We start from the raw sequence: 8,621 nt of genomic DNA, 5'->3' as shown, positions 1-8,621 counted from the left end.
TGATTTAACATCAATAGTTTACGTCACCATGTGATTAACACCCATAGTTCACTTCGTCATGTGATCAACACCCAAAGGGTTACTAGAGTCAATAATCTAGTTCACATCGCTATGTGATTAACACCCAAAGAGTACTAAGGTGTGATCATGTTTTGCTTGTGAGAGAAGTTTAGTCAACGGGTCTGCCATATTCAGATCTGTATGTATTTTGCAAATTTCTGTGTCAACAATCCTCTGCATGGAGCTACTCTAGATAATTGCTCCCACTTTCAATATGTATCTAGATCGAGACTTAGAGTCATCCAGATCGGTGTCAAAGCTTGAATCGACGTAACTCTTTACGACGAACCTTTTGTCACATCCATAGTCGAGAAACACATCCTTATTCCACTAAGGATAATTTTAACTGTTGTCCAGTGATCTACTCCTAGATCACTATTGTACTCCCTTGCCAAAAACAGTGTAGGGTATACAATAGATCTGGTACACAGCTTGGCATACTTTATAGAACCTATGGCTGAGGCATAGGGAATGACTTTCATTCTCTTTCTATCTTTTGCCGTGGTCGGGCTTTGAGTCTTACTCAATTTCACACCTTGTAACACAGGCAAGAACACTTTCTTTGACTGTTCCATTTTGAGCTACTTCAAAATCTTGTCAAGGTATGTACTCATTGAAAAAACTTATCAAGCGTCTTGATCTATCTCTATAGATCTTGATGCTCAATATGTAAGTAGCTTCACCGATGTCTTTCTTTGAAAAACTCCTTTCAAACACTCCTTTATGCTTTGCAGAATAATTCTACATTATTTCTGATCAACAATATGTCATTCACATATACTTATCAGAAATATTGTAGTGCTCCCACTCACTTTCTTGTAAATACAGGCTTCATCACAAGTCTGTATAAAACTATATGCTTTGATCAACTTATCAAAGCGTATATTCCAACTCCGAGATGCTTGCACCAGTCCATAGATGGATCGCTGGAACATGCATATTTTGTTAGCACCTTTAGGATTGTCAAAACCTTCTGGTTGCATCATATACAACTCTTTCTGTAATAAATCATTTAAGGAATGCAGTTTTGTTTATCCATTTGCCAGATTTCATAAAATGCGACAATTTGCTAACATAATTTGGACAGACTTAAGCATCGCTATGAGTGAGAAAATCTCATCATAGTCAACACATTGAACTTTGTCAAAAACCTTTTTCGACAAGTCTAGCTTTGTAGATAGTAACACTACTATCAGTGTCTGTCTTCCTCTTGAAGATCCATTTATTTTCTATGGCTTGCCGATCATCGGGCAAGCCAACCAAAGTCCACACTTTGTTCTCATACATGGATCCCATCTCAGATTTCATTGCCTCAAGCCATTTCGCAGAATCTGGGCTCATCATCGCTTCCTCATAGTCCGTAGGTCTGTCATGGTCAAGTAACATGAACTCTAGAATAGGATTACCGTACCACTCTGGTGCGGAACATACTCTGGTTGACCTACGAGGTTCGTAGTAACTTGATCCGAAGTTTTCATGATCATCATCATTAACTTCCTCACTAATTGGTGTAAGCATCACTGGAACTGATTTCAGTGATGAACTACTTTCCAATTCGGGAGAAGGTACAATTACCTTATCAAGTTCTACTTTCCTCCCACTCACTTCTTTCGAGAGAAACTCCTTCTCTAGAAAGGATCCATTTTTAGCAACAAATATCTTGCCTTCGGATCTGTGATAGAAGGTGTACCCAATAGTAACTTTTGGGTATCCTATGAAGACGCAGTTTTCCGATTTGGGTTTCAGCTTATCAGGATGAAACTTTTTCACATAAGCATCGCAACCCCAAACTTTAAGAAATGACAACTTTGATTTCTTGCCAAACCACAGTTCATATGGTGTCGTCTCAACGGATTTAGATGGTGCCCTATTTAACGTGAATGCATCTGTCTCTAATGCATAACCCCAAAACGATAGTGGTAAATTGGTAAGAGACATCATAGGTTGCACCATATCTAATAAAGTACGGTTACGATGTTCGGACACACCATTACGCTGTGGTGTTCCGGGTGGCGTGAGTTGCAAAACTATTCCGCATTGTTTCAAATGAAGACCAAACTCGCAACTCAAATATTCTCCTCCATGATCAGATCATAGAAACTTTATTTTCTTGTTACGATGATTTTCCACTTCACTCTGAAATTCTTTGAACTTTTCAAATGTTTCAGACTTATGTTTCTTCAAGTAGATATACCCATATCTGCTCAAATCTTCTGTGAAGGTCAGAAAATAACGATACCCGTCGCGAGCCTCAACACTCATCGGACCTCATACATCAGTATGTATTATATCCAATAAGTCAGTTGCTCGCTCCATTGCTCTAGAGAACGGAGTCTTAGTCATCTTTGCCCATGAGGCATGGTTCGCAAGCATCTACTGATTCATTAATCAAGTGATTCCAAAATCCCATCAGCATGGATTTTCTTCATGCGCTTTACACCAATATGACCTAAACGGCAGTGCCACAAATAAGTTGCACTATCGTTATTAACTTTGCATCTTTTGGCTTCAATATTATGAATATGTGGCTTCAATATTATGAATATGTGTATCACTACGATTGAGATCCAACAAACCATTTTATTGGGTGTATAACCATAGAAGGTTTTATTCATGTAAACAGAATAACAATTATTATCTAACTTAAATGAATAACCGTATTGCAATAAACATGATCAAATCATATTCTTGCTCAACGCAAACACCAAATAACATTTATTTAGGTTCAACACTAATCCCGAAAGTATAGGGAGTGTGCGATGATGATCATATCATTCTTGGAACTACTTCCAACACACATCATCACTTCACCCTTAACTAGTCTCTGTTCATTCTGCAACTCCTGTTTCAAGTTACTACTCTTAGCAGCTGAACTAGTATCAAATACCGAGGGGTTGCTATAAACACTAGTAAAGTGCACATCAATAACATGTATATCCAATATACCTTTGTTCACCTCGCCATCCTTCTTATCCGCCAAATACTTGGGGCAGTTCTGCTTCTAGTGACCAGTCCCTTTGCAGTAGAAGCACTCAGTCTCAGGCTTAGGTCCAGACTTGGGCTTCTTCGCTTGAGCAGCAACTTGCTTGCCGTTCTTTTTGAAGTTCCCCTTCTTCCCTTTGCCCTTTTCTTGAAACTAGTGGTCTTTGTCAACCATCAACACTTGATGCTTTTCTTGATTTCTACCTTCGTCGATTTCAGCATCACGAAGAGCTTGGGAATTACTTTTGTCATCCCTTGCATATTATAGTTCATCACTAAGTTCTAGTATCTCGGTGATAGTGACTTGAGAACTTTGTCAATTACTCTCTTATCTAGAAGATTAACTCCCACTTGATTCAAGCAATTGTAGTACTCAGACAATCTGAGCACATGCTCACTGGTTGAGCTATTCTCCTCCATCTTGTAGGCAAAGTACTGTCAGAGGTCTCATACCTCTCGACACGGGCATGATTATGAAATACCAATTTCAACTCTTGGAACATCATATATGCTCCATGGTGTTCAAAACATCTTTGAAGCCCCGATTCTAAGCTGTTAAGCATGGTGCACTAAACTATCAAGTAGTCATCATATTGAGCTAGCCAAATGTTCATAATGTTTGCATCTGCTCCTGCAATAGGTCTGTCACCTAGCGGTGCATCAAGGACATAATTCTTCTGTGTAGCAATGAGGATAATCCTCAAGTTACGGACCCAGTCCGTATAATTGCTACCATCATCTTTCAACTTTGCTTTCTCAAGGAAGGCATTGAAATTTAACGAAACAACAGCACGAGCCATCTATCTATAATCAACATAGACAAGCAAAAAACTATCAGGTACTAAGTTCATGATAAATTTAAGTTCAATTAATCATATTACTTAAGAACTCCCACTTAGATAGACATCTCTCTAATCCTCTAAGTGATCATGTGATCCAAATCAACCAAACCATGTCCGATGATCACGTGAGATGGAGTAGTTTCAATGATGAACATCACTATGTTGATCATATCTACTATATGATTCACGCTTGACCTTTCGGTCTCAGTGTTCCGAGGCCATATCTGCATATGCTAGGCTCGTCAAGTTTAACCTGAGTATTCCGCGTGTGCAACTGTTTTGCACCCGTTGTATTTGAACGTAGAGCCTATCACACCCGATCATCACGTGGTGTCTCAGCACGAAAAACTTTTGCAAGGGTGCATACTCAGGGAGAACACTTATACCTTGATAATTTAGTGAGAGATCATCTTATAATGCTGCCGTCAATCAAAGCAAGATAAGATGCATAAAAGATAAACATCACATGCAATCAATATAAGTGATACGATATGGCCATCATCATCTTGTGCTTGTGATCTTCATCTCCGAAGCACCGTCATGATCACCATTGTCACCGGCGCAACACTTTGATCCCCATCGTAGCATCGTTGTTGTCTCGCCAACTTATTCTTCTATGACTATTGCTATCGCTTAGTGATAAAGTAAAGCATTACAGGGCGATTGCATTGCATACAATAAAGCGACACCCATATGGCTCCTGCTAGTTGTCGATAACTCGGTTACAAAACATGATCATCTCATACAATAAAATATAGCATCATGCCTTGACCATATCACATCACGACATGCCCTGCAAAAACAAGTTAGACGTCCTCTACTTTGTTGTTGCAAGTTTTACGTGGCTGCTACGGGCTGAGCAAGAACCGTTCTTACCTACGCACCAAAACCACAACGATAGTTCGTCAAGTTAGTGATGTTTTAACCTTCTCAAGGACCGGACGTAGCCACACTCGGTTCAACTAAAGTTGGAGAAACTGACACCCGCCAGCCACCTATGTGCAAATCACGTCGGTAGAACCAGTCTCGCGTAAGCGTACGCGTAACGTCGGTCCGGGCCGCTTCATCCAACAATACCGCTAAACCAAAGTATGACATGCTGGTAAGCAGTATGACTTATATCACCCACAACTCACTTGTGTTCTACTCGTGCATATAACATCAACGCATAAACCGGGCTCGGATGCCACTGTTGGGGAACGTATTAATTTCAAAAAAAAAATCCTACGCACACACAGGATCATGGTGATGCATAGCAACGAGAGGGGAGAGTGTTGTCCACGTACCCTCGTAGACCGAAAGTGGAAGCGTTTGCACAACACGGTTGATGTAGTCGTACGTCTTCATGTTCCGACCGATTAAGTACCGAACGTACAACACCTCTGAGTTCAGCACATGTTCAACTCGATGACGTCCCTCGAACTCTGATCCAACCGATCTTTGAGGGAGAGTTCCATCAGCACGACGGCGTGGTGACGATGATGATGTTCTACCAACGCAGGGCTTCGCCTAAGCACCGCTATGATATTATCGAGGTGGACTATGATGGAGGGGGCACCGCACATGGCTAAGAGATCCAAGAGATCAATTGTTATCCCTATGGGGTGCCCCTGGCCACGTATATAAAGGAGTGGAGGAGGGGGATAGGGTCGACCCCTATGGCGCGCCCTGGAGGAGTCCTACTCCCATCGGGAGTAGGATTCCTCCCCTTCCAAGTAGTAGGAGTAGGAGACAACAAGTAGTAGGAGTAGGAGACAAGGAAGGGGAAGAGGGAAGAGAAGGAAGGAGGGGGCGCTGCCCCTCCCCCTAGTCCAATTCGGACTAGTCATTGGGGGGCGCGTGGCCTGCCTCTCTCTCTCTCCCCTAAAGCCCAATAAGGCCCATATACTTCTTCCCCCGTATTCCCATAACTCCTTAGTACTCCGAAAAATACCCGAACCACTCGGAACCTTTCCGATGTCCGAATATAGTCGTCCAATATATCGATCTTTATGTCTCGACCATTTAGAGACTCCTCGTCATGTCCCCGATCTCATCCAGGACTCCGAACTACCTTCGGTACATCAAAACACATAAACTCATAATATAACCGTCATCGAACTTTAAGTGTGCGGACCCTACGGGTTTGAGAACTATGTAGACATGAACGAGACACGTCTCTGGCCAATAACCAATAGCGGAACCTGGATGCTCATATTGGCTCCCACATATTCTACGAAGATCTTTATCGGTCAAACCGCATAACAACATACATTGTTCCCTTTGTCATCGATATGTTACTTGCCCGAGATTCGATCATCGGTATCTCAATACCTAGTTCAATCTCGTTACTGGCAAGTCTCTTTACTCGTTCCATAATACATCATCCCATAACTAACTCATTAGTTACAATGCTTGCAAGGCTTATAGTGATGTGCATTACCGAGTGGGCCCCGAGATACCTCTCCAACAATCGGAGTGACAAATCCTAATCTCGAAATACGCCAACCCAACAAGTACCTTTGGAGACACCTGTAGAGCACCTTTATAATCACCGAATTACGTCGTGACGTTTGGTAGCACACAAAGTGTTCCTCCGATAAACGGAAGTTGCATAATCTCATAGTCATAGGTACATGTATAAGTCATGAAGAAAGCAATAGCAACATACTAAACGATCAAGTGCTAAGCTAACGGAATGGGTCAAGTCAATCACATCATTCTCCTAATGATGTGATCCCGTTAATCAAATGATAACTCATGTCCATGGCTAGGAAACTCAACCATCTTCGATTAACGAGCTAGTCAAGTAGAGGCATACTAGTGACACTCTGTTTGTCTATGTATTCACACATGTATTATGTTTCCGGTTAATATAATTCTAGCATGAATAATAAACATTTATCATGAAATAAGGAAATAAATAATAACTTTATTATTGCCTCTAGGGCATATTTCCTTCACCTCTCTTACCGGGAAATGTCTCCTAGTGCTTCCACTGAGCCATGGTAGCTTGCTACTGCTCCGGAACACTTAGGCTGGACGGCATGTGTCCTTCTTCGTTCCTGTGTCTGTCCCTTCGGGGAAATGTCACACATTGTTTCTTTAAGTCCTTGTAGCTTGCTACGACTTGGGTTCATACATTGATGACCAACACGTTCGTTGCTGGGTCATGTATGTCTGTCCCTGTAAGAGTGCCACCTTGGGTTTATGACTACTCATGCCGGCCCGGGTTCTCTATCATATGGATGCTAGTGACACTACGATATACGTGAGTCAAAAGGCGCAAACGGTCCCGGATCAGGTAAGGTGGCACCCGTGGGGATACCGTGCGTGAAGTTGCAAAGTGATATGATGTGTTACATGCTAGATCGGTGTGACTTAGGATCAGGGTCCTGACATATTACCAATGTCAAAGGGGATGTTAACAATAAGCACATATGCAATATCTATTTTCTAAACCAACCATAGCATTTTTAAACAATTATATTGCTAAGTGTGTAATGCAAATATGGGTTCAACATGATCGAAGTAGGTTGCTTGGCTAGCTCAGCAAATTCTTCAAAGTCTTCTGCTCCTTCTTCGAATCTCTCAAGAAAATCATTATCTAACATCAGAGACATAAGAATAAAGCAGAAACAAGCCACCCAAATAAGTAGTACAACCAAAGTGCTCAATTATTTTTGGAACCCATGTCTCTAGAATGGTCTTAAATTTAGAAACGGGAATCAATTGATTTGGGGTTGTGGATATTTAAATATGAATTTTCAAAGTTCGCTGTAATTTAGAAAAATATAAACATTGTTGTGCACACCAGGCCGAATAGATCCGACCCAGTTAACAAATGCACGCTCAGAGCGGCATTTAACAGAAAAATGCTGATGAGCTCAGGTGGGCTCAACCCAGGTGCACAACGCTGTGACAAAGGGCCATGTCGAAGGCATAACAACATAAGCCGCCTTTAGCCGAAACGGCATGCTCGTGTATTGGGGCGTTTAAACTTGATGGCTGGGGCCCAACCATCACTAAGAGAGAGAGAGAGAGAGAGGACTGGCAGGATGGTAGGTAAGTCCCACATGTCATCACCCACCTCGTGACTCCGACTAGGCGCTTGGGCTTACTCACCGAGGGCGATGCAGGGCATGACAAAGGAAATGGAGGGCACAAAAGGCTCCAAGAGGCTTGCGCACATCAGGTAGCGGTGGAGGCGGTCGCCAGCAGTGAGAAAATCGTCGATGGCAAGGGTCCCGTGTGGAGGCGTTCGACGTTGATCAGCTTGTTTCTGAGAGTTCCTTGTTTGGTCCTAATTAGAACTTTTCTTTCCTATTTTGCCCTAAATAATTTTCTTCTTTATTAAACACCACCTCTACATTTTATGCCTTTTGTGACACTTCGCCTATTCCATCAAAGACACGTCCCTTTTTGCATTGATGAAACTACCCTTGATTGTACAACAATGAAAAAAGGTTGAACAAGCCATTGGGCCCAAATCCCTCCTCTTCCCATGCCCCCTTACACTTGTCTTCGCCATAGGAGCACATAAGCAAGGGGGCCCCTCTCCTCCTCCAACCCGACAACCTCCCGCCTTCCTCCTTCCACCTGGTCGACACTGATGAGCGTTTCGCCTCATGGTCGATGGCACCGGTCCAAGCTAGACTCCCACCTCTTCACCCACCCTTTGTTTCGCCAACACCCACCCTTCTCGTCATCGACGTCACTTCTCCGCCTGCCCTCCTCGCAAATGCAACCTATCTGTTT

Source organism: Triticum aestivum, chromosome 2A (assembly GCF_018294505.1).
Source record: "Triticum aestivum cultivar Chinese Spring chromosome 2A, IWGSC CS RefSeq v2.1, whole genome shotgun sequence".
In the NCBI taxonomy this organism is placed as follows: Eukaryota; Viridiplantae; Streptophyta; class Magnoliopsida; order Poales; family Poaceae; genus Triticum; species Triticum aestivum.
Note: the sequence above shows the minus strand (reverse complement) of the source record.